Here is a 16,389-nt window from a genome sequence, read left to right as displayed (position 1 = left end):
ATAACCCCAAGGAAAAAACCAATCATTGGTCTGCAGGTTGGCAACAAGGGACAGATAAGAGAATTTTTGAGCTATCTTGAGACAAAAGTGGAACTGGAAAATATGAAGCTAATCACTGGTCTAATGTGCAGAGCTCTCCTTAGGCCCCATTGTCCTGAATCTAAATTCTGAGACATCGAATTGACAAGATAATTAACCTTATCAGGACTAAAATGGACACACCTACCAAACTTTTAAGAGACGTGTTTTCAGTGAATTCTCAGTCTGTTAAACAAAGGTCAATATGTGTATCATTCTGAAGCTTTTCTTCTTTCAGTTAGTGGTAGGTTGTATCTTGTGAAAAGGTCTATATTAGTCTTTACTGTCTTAACTCTCTCACATTAATTTCTGCAAATGGTATTTCATTGTATAATTTGTCAAATTCACTATCTTTATTTTCAAGTCCACTATTGCTAACCATGACTGCTATCCAATTTAGGTATATCATAAAGAATGATCCAACAGATTTACTTTACTGTATTTACGGAAATAGTTTTTTAATTAAGTTTCAAACCTGGTACTATTGGAATGGTTAACATATCCTAGCTGACAACTTCTTTAAGCTCAAAAAAGCATTTGTTCAATAAACAAATTGATGACTCCCATTATTACCATGAGTGTCATACTTTATTTCCTCATCTGAGAGTCTTATAAATATCCTCCAAAATACTCCAACCAAATACCCCACTGATGGAAGAGCAAAGTGCCCCATGGACAGTGAGTTGAGGTCCTGGCCTTTTGTGGAGGCCACCAGCACAGTCTCCACACCGGAGCCTCTGTTTTTGTTTTTTTTTTCTAGTTGGTTTTGTTAAATTCCCACGGTTTCCTAATATGCCAGCAGTATGTTTGTTTTTCATTTGCTTGTGGGTTATTAAAGCCACAGATGTGGGTGGGTGGCAGGAACTCAGCACTTTGCTTCCTTAGTGATAAGTACGGCCATCAACTGCACACACATGGCTCCTATTAAAGTCAATGGAAGGCACGTGTCTAATTTGGAGGGCAAAATTGGCAAAACTGAAACAGCTGTAGCTATTGACCCTCTGTTTTGAATGGGTGCTACACGAGGTGAATAGTTCAGTTCCTTCTTCTAACCTGTTTATATGACTTCCTCATTGCATAATTGTCATCTCTTTCGACCTCTGTTCACATATCCTGGGATTTTCTCTAGGCTTTCAGTATTCACTTCTTTCTTTTTCATTACGAAAGAAGAAACCTAATAAAGCCATTTTGGATCAAGTCTATGAACATCAATGACAAACAATAACCCTCCAGTGCCAGCAGAACCTGGGTGACCAATCGTTGAGACATTTTAGAGGAGAATTAAGTATCTAATTGGAGCAACGAGTTAAAGGTAATGAGAGGTGAAGCCAGCTGGACTCCCTGGGTCGAGTGGGGACTTGGAGAACTTTTCTGTCTAGCTAGAGGATTGGAAACACACCAATCAGTGCTCTGTGTCTAGCTAGAGGATTGGAAACACACCAATCAGTGCTCTGTGTCTAGCTAAAGGATTTTAAATGCACCAATCAGCACTCTGTGTCTAGGTAAAGGATTGTAAATGCACCAATCACTGCTCTGTGTCTAGCTAAAGGATTGTAAATGCACCAATCAGCACTCTGTAAAATGAACCAATCTGTGCCCTGTAAAATGGACCCATCAGCAGGATGTGGGTAGGGACAAATAAGGGAATAAAAACTGGCCACCCCAGCCAGCAGTGGCAACCTGCTCGGGTCCCCTTCCACATTGTGGAAGCTTTGTTCTTTCACTCTTCACAATAAATCTTGCTGCTGCTCACTCTTTGGGCCTGTGCCACCTTTAAGAGCTGTAACACTCACCGTGAAGGTCTGCGGCTTCATTCTTGAAGTCAGCAAGACCAAGAACCCATCAGAAGGAACCAACTTCGGACACAGTAAGACTCCTTTTGCCCTCAATTTGTCTATGATTCATTGGCTAACTTTGTGAACATTTTTTGAACATCTCAACATGCCAATTACTGATAGAATCGGGACACATAACAAAACAAGGACAATTTCTATATCCAAAGATTTTACATTCTAGGAAGGACAGTCAAAAGAATTGTCTCCAACATGAAATCATGAACAACTTGAGGGCAGGGAACTTATGCCATTACTGTCATGTTGTCAGTTCTCAAGAAATACTTATTATTAATAAAATAATTGCAATGTGTGGGAGAAGATCAACTAGAGACAGTAGAGACAAGGTCTGAGAGTTAAAAGAATGGTTCAAACTTAGATGGAGAATTACAAAGCATTACCACAGAGGTTATAGAGAAAATGTCAAAATGAATAGGATTGATCATATGGTCAGCTTTGGAGCATCTGATGACCCCTAGGAGACAGAACAAGAACAAGGAGTCATCAGGACAGATAGAGATGTAGGGTGAGAATCTGTAAAAATTAATGCCACAGAAAGCAAGGAAGAGAGAAAAATATCCAAGAGGGCGTGATTAAAGATAAGTTACAGAGTACATATGTAAAATGCAGACTGAAAGTGTATGTTGAATAACGAGGGTTGAAAAAAACATAAAAAAGTGAAAACCAGGCCAAAACTGTAAATAAGAAGTAGATTAGAGAAAGGAAAACATAAGCTTAGAGGAATAAGGGGTGCCTGTGCCCATCATTATGAATAGAAGCTTCTTTTGCACCCCTCCACAGAACCCAACACAAAGATTATTAAAGTAGTCTCCTATGAAATTCAGATATATTTCATGGCCAGGTGCAGTGGCTCACAGCTCTAATCCCAGCACTTTGGGAGGCCGAGGTGGGCAGATCCCTTGAAGTCAGGAGTTCAGGACTAGCCTGGCAAACATGTGAAACCCCATCTCTGCTAAAAATACAAAAATTAGCCAGGTGTGGTGGTACATGCTTGTAATCCCAGCTACTTGGGAGGCTGAGACAGGAGAATGGCTTGAACCCAGGAGGCGGAGATTGCTGTGAGCTGAGATCATGCCACTGAACTCCAGAGTGCAGTGGGCAGCAGAGGGAGACTTTGTCTCAAAAATAAATAAATAAATAAATAAGCTGAGCATGGTGGTGCATGTCTGTAATTCCAGCTCCTCATGGGGCTGAGGCAGGAGAATCGCTTGAACCCAGGAGGCAGAGGTTGCAGTTAGCTGAGGCGGAGGTTGCAGTGAGCCGAGATCACACCCCCGCACCCCAGCCTGGGCAATAGAGCAAGGAAAGAAAAAGAAAAAAAAGAAAGAAAAAGAGAGAGAGAGAAGGAGAGAGATAAATGGAAGGGGAGGGGAGGGGAAGGGAGTGGAGGAAAGGGAAAGGAAGGAAAGAAAGGAAGAAAGAGAGAGAGAAGGAAAGGAAGGAAGGAAGAAAGAAATTGATATATTTCAATAATTCAAGTTGGACAAAAGGCATTGTATTACCTTAAAATAAAATACTGGTAGTTTTCCCCAGTTTGCAAGAAAAAATAAAGGGTGATATGTTGTTAATTTCATTTGTCTCATATATTTGTATTACATTTTTGGCATCCACTCCATACTTCTGCTCTCAAGTGATAAAGGATGAAAAATAAGGGACTAAATGGCAAACAATATTAAAGAAGGAAACCTAGGAAGAAGTTAACCATGTTGGTTTGGTGACTTTATTTCATGGACATGTATGCCCAAGATTGTGATTTTATGCTACAAATTAAAGTATGCTCTTAATACATATGATAGAATTAACTAGTGCTTTTTTTTTCATGGCGATCTGAAAAGTACCATAAAATTTGAGCACTGTATCTCCTAAAACAATTTAAGAACCCTTGGCCTAACACATTAATTGGCATAAAGTAAGCAAACAAACTTCTAAACTGTCATTTACCTAGATTTCTATGATAGCAATCAGAGAAATAATGGTGCAGCCGTCTCCTGAAACTGAAGAAATGATGGCACAGCCCAGGTCAATTTTACTTTTCCCCACATGTATTTCTTGTCAGAAACCTCATAGTGAGTTCAGTGTGGAATGCACGCTCTGGTGAGAAGCAGCTTTCTCCTTTGGGCCTACAGGAAGATGATTATTGCCAAGAATGTGGACTCTTCTAGACTGGGAAGTGAGACTATTGGGAGAGATTGGAGAAGCTAGATAACTGAAAGGAATCGATATTTTAATAAGTATTACTGCATACTATTGAAACGGAAAAAGTTCCCTTGTTCTCCTTTCAGGACACGCAGTGGAGGTGTGGCTCGCTTCTTTAGTGCCCTGCTGCTTAAACCTCTAGGAGAGCATACAGATGGGCAGGCTGTGGGGCTCTGACCCCACCACAGTGTCTAGGGGTGAATGTTTACTGCTCCTGAAGCCCCAGTGGACATGCATTACAGGGTGCTCTTTTAGTTTTGCCCTTTTTATTTTGCTGTCTATAGGAGGCTTGTGTTAACCAGCTCAATTAGACCCTCTACCTTGTCGCAAGGACAGAGGGCTTTCTGTATCCCGGGGTTTCTTGCCATCGGATCAGACATGGACTTGGAGAATGAGAGCAAGGTTTTATTGAGTAGAAGTAGCTCTCAGCAGATGGGGGAGCCAGAAGGGAGATGGTTTCCCCTAGAGTCAGGCTGCTGAGCAGCCCAGGCTCTACTCCGTGCCCCAGCCAAACTCCCACGTTGTTGCACCAGTCAGTGGCCTGCCGGCCTGCTAGTGGCTGTCAGTGCACTCTTCTGCCGCGTGATCCTCTTGACGCCCTCACGACGTCCAGCCGCTTCTGTTCTGCTGCTGCCAGTGTGTTCCTCTGGCCATCCAGCAGCTTCTTCTGTCTCTGCTGTGCTAGGGTCTTGGGTTTTTATAGGCCCAGGATGGGGGCGTGGCAGGCCAGGGTGGTCTTGGAAAATGCAACATTTGGGCACGAAGGCAGAAGTGCCTGTCCTCACCTATGTCCGTGGGGGTAGAGCCCGAGCCAGGGACCACGCCCTCCTCTACCCAGCACTTCCCTTCCCCAATTCCATATCATTTCAAAGGACCACGCTCTTCCCTTCCCAGCACTCCCGTATCACTATATTCATTCCTATTAATATTCTCAAAGTAGCCCAAATACTTGAATTTTTTTCTAGATTCCTTTTGAGTGTCTGGATTGTATTTTTTTAATATAAAACTACTACTTAAATAGGCCTATATGAGTCTCTGAGTTCAAACACGTTACATCTAGAATTTCAGGTTCGTTGGGGTCACTCTGGCAGGTCTCCAGGTTTAACAAGCCTGACTTCCTGGGTAGACGACTTCCTTACCAATGATACACTGATACACACCTTCTCTTTGTATCAATGTAGATGCTGGGCCCACCACCTCTGAGTGACTAAATCCTGGACAAAGGGCTGTGTCCACCTACCTTGCTTTAATTCGTTACTAAGTTTAAAACCAGAAGGCTTTCTGTTTATCAGCAACATGTATAACCTATTTCCTATTAGTATCCAAAGGAAGCTGGATACCATCATGAATAAAACGAAATGTTCTCTAAGACCTTCAAGGAGGCAGAGCTGAAGGAAAGACATTTGAATACTATGGCTATGGTTGGTCTAAATAAAATAGTTGTTCTCTTTGGCCATGCTCAAAGCTTGCGATCTTTAATATTATATACAAAGAGGTGACTGCTGCCCGGGCGCAGTGGCTCACACCTGTAATCCCAGCACTTTGGGAGGCTGAGGTGGGCGGATCATGAGGTCAGGAGATAGAGACCATCCTGGCTAACACGGGGAAACCCCATCTCTTCTAAAAATACAAAAATCAGCCGGGTGTGGTGGTGGGCACCTGTGGTCCCAGCTACTCGGGAGGCTGAGACAGGAGAATGCTGTGAACCTGGAGGCGGAGCTTGCAGTGAGCCAAGATGGCACCACTGCACTCCAGCCTGGATGACAGAGGGAGACTCTGTCAAAAAAAAAAAAAAAGAGGCAACTGCACACAAAAAATCTACATTTAGAAGAAATTGGTGTCCCAGTCTTAATCAAACCTCTCAGGTAGAGAAACCAGAGTCTTATATCCCATGGTGAAAATTTACTGCTGCATCATTGGTAGGCTATCATTCTCCACACAATCACCAAATGAGCTAGAGGAATTTCCCATTTTCTCTACCCTTGGCAGAAGTCACTAGAAGAAATAGACCTCAAATTGATTTACAATTCTAGACAGCCTTTCCCACCTACGTGAGAAAGTATTTCTCACAGGGCTTTTCTCAGCTGTTGCCTTTTCCTGATACAAGTGTCCAACACTCTGGCAGGTGAATTCTGTGCCCCTTGGTGGCCTTGGGTGTTGGCATTTGTAAACCAGAATATTTCCGTCATCACCCACATGCCAAAGCTCAGAAGAAAGCTACATGTGCATTGGAGGAAAGACAGCTGTCTGGTCCCTGGAGGAAAATGCAATTAAGAAACCTTTCACTGCACAGCCTCAGCAGAGTGAAGGGAGTTCAGGCGAGGGTAATGGACTCCCTGGGACCAGATATATGTCCCTGGCCAAGGAGCCTAAGGAGACAGCAAGGTAGAAGAAAAGGGTAAAAGATCAGTGTCTCATCTTGTTCCTCATTTTGCCCAAACCCTTGTCTGACGCAGCACCCACAACTGTTTCCTTTGATTCTGTATGACAAGGCACCCAGGGTGAAATTAATTTCCATTGCACTTAATGTTTTGTAAACATAGCATGAACTGATTGGAACAAAAGAAGCCAAATCTACACAAAAGAGTCATCTACCCTGAGCCTGGTTACCTGTCAGGTGAAACATCTGACACTTTACTGGAAGATAATTAATGCTTTTTCTACTTTGTCAAACAATAAAGAGACTGTGTAAAACCATCACAGGGTGAAGTGACACTTTATACTCTGAAAAGATTATAGAACGTCAGAGACAGAAATTACCTTAGAATTAAGATTTCTTTTTTTTTTTTTTTTTTTTTTTTTTTTTTGAGACGGAGTCTCACTCTGTCGCCCAGGCTGGAGTGCAGTGGCGCAATCTCGGCTCACTGCAAGCTCCGCCTCCCGGGTTCACGCCATTCTCCTGCCTCAGCCTCTCCAAGTAGCTGGGACTACAGGCGCCCGCCACCATGCCCGGCTAATTTTTTTGTATTTTTAGTAGAGACGGGATTATCACCGTGGTCTCGATCTCCTGACCTCATGATCCGCCCGCCTCGGCCTCCCAAAGTGCTGGGATTACAAGCGTGAGCCACCGTGCCCGGCCAGAATTAAGATTTCTATGCCCCTCATTTTGGATGAGGAACCTGGGTCTCAGTAAAGTGAATTCACCAAGTTTACACAGCCAGTTAGTGAGAGTCATATACTTGATATGGTTATTTAGCAAAAAATCATTTAGTGATATTTCCAGGCACTATGCTGAGGACTGAGGGTACAAAGGAGATATAAACAAGTCTGAGTTCCTTGAGGTCGGGGGCTACAGTTTTCCAACTGGGAGGTCAAGGTTGAAGTATTACGCTAAGAATCATCCAGGTATGATGACGGATAAATCCAGAAGTAGATGAGTTCATTCAGGTACAATGTGCAAAGGGGAAACAGGGGACTCACAACCCAGTCTCCTCATGAGCAGTCCAAGGTATTTTCCACAAGGTCCACCCCAGCCAATACCTTCAAAAGAAAAACAGAGCAATCCGTGCAGCATCACATTGTAAAATCTTGTGATTTAAGAGAGTTTTCTGTGAATCAGGAATGTCATATTTATTACCAAAATGCTCTGAAATCTCATACTTGTACTGATTACTATAAAACAGATCTTGGTACATTACATAAATAGCCCAGACTTCATAATCCGTGAGGTCCCACTTTCCTTTAACAAAAAAATCACAATAGTTGGAACCTTTTATCCTTCTAATGTTCAGTCTTTTGCAGGTTTTCTTCTTCTAACAGTTTCTGAATATCTCAGTTTCTGATGTGTTCCCTGTACTAGTCAGGGTTCTCCAGAAAAACAGAACCAATAAGAAATATAGAGATATGTGGCCAGGCGTGGTGGCTCATGCCTGTAATCCCAGCACTTTGGGAGGCCAAGGCGGGTGGATCACAAGGTCAAGAGATGGAGACCATCCTGGCTAACACGGTGAAACCCCATCTCTACTAAAAATATAAAAAATTAGCCGGGTGTGGCGGTGGGCGCCTGTAGTCGCAGCTACTAGGGAGGCTGAGGCAGGAGAATGGCGTGAACTGGGGAGGTGGAGCTTGCAGTGAGCCGAGATGGCGCCACTGCACTCCAGCCTGGGCGACAGAGCAAGACTCCGTCTCAAAGAAGAAATACAGAGATATGTAAGAGGAGATTTACTAGGGGAATTGGCTCACAAAATTATGGAGACCAGGACATGTTGCCATATGCTATCTTCAAGCTGGAGAACCAGGAAAGCCAGTGGTGTAATTCAGTCTGAGGCTGAAGGACTGAGAACAAGGAGCTCTAACGCCTATAGGCAGAAGATGGATTTCCCAACTCAAGAAGAGAGAGCAAATTTGCCCCTCCTCTGACTTTTTTACCATTTTGGGTCCTCAAAGGATTGGATGATGCTTGTGCGCATTGGCAAAAGTGAAGCTTCTTCACTCAGTCTACAGATTCAAATGCCAGTCTCTTCTGGAGATAGCCTCACTGGTACACCCAGAAAAAATGTTTTACAAGCTATCTGGGCATCCCTTAACCCAGTCAAGTTGACATATAAAATTAATCACTGCCTTCCCCAGACCCCCTTCAGCAGCCATGTGACTCTGGACTCTGTAGATTGCATCTTCCCATTCTAGGGGAGCCATCTTCAAGTACAGCAGAAGCTATTTCCTCCCATTTCTGACAGCATTGCAGAAACAAGATACTTTTTGAAAAACTAAGACTTTTCCAAGATATTGCACAGTCTCTACCCTCTTCTATGTCCCTTACAAAGTAAGTTGACATCGTGTCTTCTATCCCAGGCCACTTGCTCAGGCCCAGGGGTTTATCCTACCCCCAACATCTATATGTGTTCTTGGTTCCTTTCGCTCCAGATCTAGGCTAAATTAACCCAGGCCTTGGAGAGAAAAGAAGGGTGTTTTCCTCACCCTTTCTTTTTCCTTTTTTTTCTTTTTTTGAGATGGAGTCTACCTCCATCGCCCAGGCTGGAGTGCAGTGGCGCAATCTCCGCTCACTGCAAGCTCCACCTCCCGGGTTCAGGCCATTCTCCTGCCTCGGCCTCCCAAGTAGCTGGGACTACAGGCGCCCGCCACCACGCCCGGCTAATTTTTTGTATTTTTAGTAGAGACGGGGTTTCACCGTGTTAGCCAGGATGGTCTTGATCTCCTGACCTCGTGATCCGCCAGCCTCGGCCTCCCAAAGTGCTGGGATTACACGCGTGAGCCACCGCGCCCAGCTTTTCCTCACCCTTTCTAAGACTCACCCAGGAATGACTTCTTTCCAAAATGTTTGACAATTGAAATATCCACTTCCGTTAGAGGCAAACTTACTGCTATGCACAAGGCTGCAATTGAGCTGCTCCCAGGAATTTTCTATGACGTGGTATCAGCACATCCCCCAAAGCCTCTGTTCTTCAGTTTGTCCCAGTTTATAGGACATCAATAGCCCAATGGAAGTTAGGTGGTGCCAAAATTAGTCTTATTTTGTGATAGGCAACATAATGGCTCCCAAAAGTATCTATATCCTAATCCCTGCAACCTACGAATATATATGTTACCTTACATGGCAAAAGGTACTTTGCAAATATGTTTAAGTTAGGGACCAGGAAATGGGGAAGTATCCTGGGTTATCTGGGTGGGCCCAATGTAATCACAAGCATCCTTAAAAGCAGAAAGCTCCTCCTGGCTGTGAGGAAGATATGACTGTAGAAGAAAGGTCAGAGAGCTGCACATTACTGGCTATGGAGAAAGGGGCCACAAGCCAAGAAATGCCAGCAGCCTAGAGAGGTAGAAAAGGGCGAGGAAATGAATATTTCCCCAGAGCATCCATAATGAATTCTACATTGCCAAAACCCTGATTTTAGGCCAGTGAAATCTGTACCAGGCATCTGACCTGCAGAACTGTAAGATAAAAAATTTGTGTTGCTTTAAGCTCCTGAATTTGTGGCAATTTGATATGGCAGTAATAGAAAACTAAAACCTATCCCCTTTTAGTCTCTTTACATAAAGAGTGCAGAAGGCGTGGAGGAGCAAGTCTCACCCAGAAATATCCTTGTGATGTGAGTTCATCTTGGATGTGGTTTAGTGGGTTTTGATAAGCAGCAGCTCCTTCCTAACCCCAATCATTGTCAAACTCAAGAAAATCATCTAAATTGGTAAATAAGGTTGAAGTCAACAGAGAGAATATTTAAATCAATTGGAAATAGATTCTCCAACCTAGGATTTCTCAACCTTGGCACTATTGACATTTTAGACCAGACAGTTCTTTGTTGGAGGTGGGGATGCTGTCCTCCTCATTGTAGGATTTTCAGCAGAATTCCTGTCCTCTACCCATTTGATGCCAGTAGCAACCCTTCATCTGTGATAACCAAGAGCATCTCCAAATATTGCCAAATGTCCCCTGGGGGGAAAAAAATCACCTGTGGTTGAGAACCACTGTTCTATCCCAAAAATCTCTTGGAGAAAAGCAAGGAAGCTGTCTTATAAAAATAACTAGGATATCTCAGGATATGAAATGCTTAGTTGAGAAGTAAACACTGGGAGGATATGTGTCAATCCCATAGCCCTTTACATTTCTGGTATGTGAAACAAACAGAATCAGGGACATAAATATCCATTTCCAAGTGATTTATGTATCAAGACCTTCTTGAATAAATTCTCTGTGCTTTCCTCCACTTTTAATACAAGGTTTCTTTCCATGAGTCAATCATTTTTCCTGGCAAAGTGACCTGGAATGGCATTAAATGAAGCTAGGCACTGTGGTTTCACTTGTAAGGACATGGCATGACTTCTTAGAATATTACACACCAACACAACCAACTGCAGGTGGCTTCAAGTTACACAGCAGAGGCCAGTAGACAGTGGGGGGTGTCGTCATAGAGCAACCTACTGAGAGAGGTGGAGGCCTCCAACATAGCTAAATTAACTTAGACTAAAACTATTAGGTGGAATCTCTTCCTAGAAAAGAACAAAAACAATTGAATTCAATGTCACAACTACAACCAGCCACATACTTTCATTCCATGAATGAGATTTAGCTACAATAGCCCTAAATGCTGGCACCTCAAGCTGCCACATGCCTAGGAAATCAAAGGTTCTCTATTCTTCAAACATGGTAATGATCTAAAAATAGGGAAGTGATTTAGGAACTAAAGAAAGCAACTGAGTTGTTTGTAACCTGTAAATAAGTCAGCACATGAATTCAACCGACAGCAATCTGAAAAGGAAGAATTCAACCTAGAGCAAAATGTAATCTATCATCACAATCATATTAACCAAATTAATACATTAATGGAGCAAATGATCCAAGGTTTGAGTCTATAGCAAAACAGCTAAAGATCTGGGTGACATTTTTTTCAGACCAATAATAAATTTGTCTGGATCTCTTTTGTGGGATTGAGACTTTTCAAAATTGGAATTTTCTGTAAAGTACATTTCAAGATCTATTACATTAAAGGGGGAATAAGTCCTTACGTATTTTTCCAGAACTAGGGCCCATGAATAGAAGTTTTAGAAAATCAGGTTTCAGAACAAAGTACCAAAAAACATTTTTGTCCTTGTTGTTGAATAAAAATTGCTTAACAATGGGCTGAGCTCTGTTATGAATCAGTTTTCCAGAAGGGGCTGCATCATCATTTATTAAAACTGGTGGTCGGGTGTGGTGGCTCATGCCTGTAATCCCAGCACTTTGGGAGGCCGAGGCGGGTGGATCACCTGAGGTCAGGAGTTCAAGACCAGCCTGGCCAACACGGTGAAACCCCATCTCTACTAAAAATACAAAAATTAGCTGGGCGTGGTGGCGTGCGCCTGTAGTCCCAGCTACTTTGGAGGCTAGGGCAGAAGAATCACTTGAACCTGGGAGGCGGAGGTTGCAATGAGCCAAGATCATGCCACTGCACTCCAGCCTGGGTGATTGAGCAAGACTCTATCTCAAAAAAAAAAAAAAAAAAAAAAAAAATTTCGTGTGAGAGCCCTGATTTAAATGAGAGGTTAGTCTAGCAGCCCTTCCTGTGGCCTCTTCATGCTTTTGGGGGAGTCTACACCAAGTTAAGAGCATCCAAGAAGTGACTGTCCTTGAGGGCTTCCAGGTCCTGGGTTCTAAGACACCAGATGACCTTTCCCTGCCCCCAAGTCCCAGTGGAAACTGCTACTGCCCCCAGGAGAATCGGTGACAGGGGGCTTGTCCTCGCTTCTATGATGGAGCCACTGTATGACTGAGCACATAACTCTGTCAGTTTACACAGGTTAGCAGGGGATGAGGAAGGGCCCATCATCCTCTCTCCTCTCTATCACTTACTCTTCTCGACAATATTTTTTGTAGGGGTAATTCAGTTAAGGTTCAATCCCTAATAATTTAGTTCCCTTATTGATGTTTTTAAGTTGGCTCAAAATTTCAGCTATCACTTCTTCCCTTTGTACATTATAAACTGAAACCATTCTTTCAATAAATATTCGTTAAGAATCTACTCATGTTGGATACTGCAGTAGGCACTGGAATTAAAACAGTGAGCAATATAGTGTGGTCCCTGCCCTTCAAGGTGTTAAGAGTCAACAGAGAATACACGCAAACAAGCAGGCAGCAGCATCAGTGAGGTACCAGAAGGGCAACAGAAGGCCTTAGGGGAGCCAGGGGCAGCAGCCTCTCACCTCTGGGAGGGGCTTGCCCAAGCCAGGGCCCTTTAAATTGTGCCCTGGGGAAGGAGTGAAAATTAGACAAAGAAAAGAATAACTGTTCCAAACAGAGAAAAACCATGAAGGCCAGGAGTCAAGAGAGCTATGTGCTTTTGAGGAGGTGGTAGGAGCTGTCCATGGCTGAGTTGCAGAGGACCCAGGTGGAGTGGGGGGAACCCTGAGCAATGAGGCTAGAGAGGTGGGTGGATGTCTTTCTTCCCTTTGGTAACCATGTGGTGTAGCCACATTAAGCCTGTTATAGTGGGAACTAGGAAAGCACCACCCTCCAAGTGCTGTAAAACAACCCTGTCTGTGTTCAAGCAACCCCAGGAGGTAATCTGCTCTGGACACACTTTTCCTCCGCGCAGCCTAGAGATGACACTGATGGTGAAGTCGGTGACTGTCCCTTTGCCCCATTTCTCCACAGTTCCCACGAAAGGCTACACTTACGCTCTCCCCTCTCTCAGAGTGGGCTTACTGGTGATGTACACTGCACAGCACAGGCTCTAGGTCCACCCTACCTCCCTAATTCTGCTACTACCTTCAGGAACATTCCCAGTAGGCGGGCTGGAGCAGGGGCCTCAGTGGGGAGCACCCACCTATCAGCATTGTTCTCAAGGCATAGCCTCACCTGGAGAGGGAGGTTGGTGAGGAGAGTGTTAGTGAGACAGCATGTCCCTTCCATACTGAAGGGTTTCCTCTGCCCTCCTTGCCAGGGTTGACTGGAAAGTTCATTCTGGAATGACAGATACCAATGCCAGCCTCTCTCCTGCACCCTTCCTCCCAGGGTACATAACGTGGGAGGGTGGGGAAACAGTGGAGGTGGCTGTAGGCAATGAGGTCTCCCTCGTCTAGAATTTGGGCCCGCCCACTCCTGTGCATCACTGAGCTTACTAACAAGGAAAGAGAAAGCTCACTCAATTCTCACACTTAGCCACTAGCGCTGATTCAGGGTCTCAGGGGTGAATGTGGATTTTCAGGACATGCCTCTCCCCTTTTTCTCATAGCTGGCAGCTCTCCTGGGCGTTGGCACTCAGTATTCCCAGAGAATGCCCCGAGTGGATCAACTTGGTTGCCAAAGGTTCTTGTTAGGCATAAAGTGGCCATCTAGCGGGTGACCACACAGATTGACAATTCGTTCTGGAAGCAACACCTGGGAAAAAAAGCTACGGTTTTCTGAAGCTAAAAATATGATTCATTTGGTGAAATTTGGACCCTGACTTATTGATCACGATGTTAAGAAAATATTATATTTTAAGCCAGTGTGGTGGCTCACGCCTGTAATCCCAGCACTTTGGGAGGCCAAGGCAGGTGGATCACGAGGTCAGGAGATCGAGACCATCCTCGCTAATAGGTGAAACCCCATCTCTACTAAAAATACAAAAAATTAGCCAGGTGCGGTGGCAGGCGCCTGTAGTCCCAGCTACTCAGGAGGCTGAGGCAGGAGAATGACGTGAACCCAGGAGGTGGAGCTTGCAGTGAGCCGAGATCACGCCACCGCACTCCAGCCTGGGTGACAGAGCGAGACTCCATCTCAAAAAAAAAAGAAAAGAAAATATTTTAGATGTGATTATGGTATTATATGGTATTATAGATATATTTTTTAAAATAGATTTATCTTTTAAAAAGATGGGCTGAAATATTTATCAAAAGAATGATATGCTCTCTGGGGTTTATTTCAATAGAATCTGACAATAGAGAGAGGGTGGGTATGTAGGTAGATGAAACAAGTTTGGCCATTAGCTTATGAGTCTGGGTGATGGGGACTTGGGGTAAATAGAACGTAGTATGCTATACTCCCTACTTTTGCTACATTTGTATCTTTGCCCAATATGGAGTTGTAAAGGATATAATTAGTAAATACATAAGCTCTTCAAAAGCTTTAAAATATGTGAAATCTTTTAAAATACTTTAATAAATACCATTTCACCTCATGAATAAAAGAACAAAGCCTTCATAGTACATGTTGTATTCAACAAATCAAAGATTGATTTTGGAAAACCTGCTACTCTGGATTATAGGTAAGTGAAAATTTAGGCTCAGAAAATTAAAATTAGATCACATACAAAGAAGCTAAAATTAGCAGAGAGATTTTAAATATTATATATTCTTTCTTGGCAACAATACTATTGGGTTTACTTGTAGATGATCAGTATTGAACAACAACAAAAAAATTTACATATTTTCTGAAAAGTTTTGAGTCTAGTTCTGCCTAAGGACAGAGATATAGTTCCAAGTAATCTTGGATCTCTCAACTGAGTTTCTGTGTAAATGAGACATAATATGAACTCTCTCAGAGACATTCTTTCTGTTCTATTGAGGGCCCGTTTCATCCAAAAAAATAAATAAATAAATAAAGCAGACAAGTTTCACTATAGAAGCCCAAGGGACTGGAGGTGCCCAGTTTTAAAACAATGGTGTAGACAGATGTGGCAAAATTCAAGTGGCTCCTAACCCTATAGTTTGGGCTTGGTCTCAAATGTGAGAGAAAAGAGACTACTCCAGCAAGCTGATCATTTCATTCTAACTTAGAATTTAGGTGTGTGTCACAATCCAAATTCTTAGAGCTCTGTTCCTAAAAACTCTGGCAAAGTTTTCATGTCACACTTCAACTGCCACTGAGGAACTGTATCAGGGGACAGCTAGACATTGACCACTTGGGCCAGTGCCCGGCCGCTTTCAGGTAGGAACGGAGTTTAACGATGAAATATTGAGTACTTGCTGGGCGCTAAGCACTTCGCCAGCATTATCACATGAAAACTTTTCAACACCCTTATTACTGTCTTCTCAATTTACAAATAAGGAAACTAAGGCACAGAGAGATTCAGAAAGTCACCTGAGATCATACAACTGAAATCATGGGGTCAGTTGAGATCATGGAGAAGCTTGGATTTAAAAGATATGAATAACTCTAGAATATATATTATTCACCAGCACACAAGCCTATTCTATTACATACAACAGAGATACATAAAATATATCAGAGACCACGTTCTCTCTGACATTGACCGAGTAAATATTAACACATATCTTTTTGTTGATTCATCAGGCAAGTCATGGGCTGTGTCCTTTCTCCCTCACTGCAATTAACCTCTAGTGCTGTGAAATTCCTTTTCATACAGAAGCTCACGGAGCTCCAACCTGGGGTATGGCAAAGAGCCACTCAAACATCCAAAAGTAGCCACTTATTTTACACACACACACACACACACACCCTGCACTGATTTTGGTGACTTGAAAGAGACGAAGACCAAAGAATCCCTGAAAATGATTGCTGAGTCAAAAATAACTTCTGATTAGAATTCAGAAGAGAGCCCAATCTAAGGCAGAGTTGACTTCTTAACTTGCCAGAGCGTTTATTTCCTACCCTGGGAGAAAAAAAATCCGGGCCTGCAAGTATGTGGGCAAGAAGGCTACACATGACTTGAGAAGAAACTAGGAAAGGAGTAATTCATTCAAATAGAGTCTTTCTCAGGAGTAAGAAGAAAGGCTGATCTTTTCTCTGCAAGTGGACTTTAAGTGGATCTGGTTACAAGGTCCTTGTTAACCCTAAAGGACAAGTTACTTGGCAGAAAGGCCAAATACAATCCTCACTTTTGAGAGA

At 43.2% G+C, this 16,389-nt stretch overlaps 1 protein-coding gene across 3 annotated transcripts in view; it reads left to right on the top strand.

Moving 5' to 3' along the window:
• The first annotated feature begins 15,367 nt into the window (after positions 1 to 15,367).
• Positions 15,368 to 16,389, top strand: part of ABRA (actin binding Rho activating protein) — a 53,677-nt gene continuing 52,655 nt past the window's right edge. For all 3 annotated transcript variants that reach the window (XM_055287042.2, XM_055287043.2, XM_055287046.2), the window contains exon 1: positions 15,368 to 15,468. The gene's annotated coding sequence lies outside the window, so the exon portion shown is untranslated. The remainder of the gene's footprint in view (positions 15,469 to 16,389) is intronic.

Source organism: Symphalangus syndactylus, chromosome 7 (genome assembly GCF_028878055.3).
Source record: "Symphalangus syndactylus isolate Jambi chromosome 7, NHGRI_mSymSyn1-v2.1_pri, whole genome shotgun sequence".
Lineage (NCBI taxonomy): Eukaryota > Metazoa > Chordata > Mammalia > Primates > Hylobatidae > Symphalangus > Symphalangus syndactylus.
The sequence above is the reverse complement of the archived record's forward strand: the minus strand, read 5'-3'. Positions and strand labels throughout refer to the sequence as shown.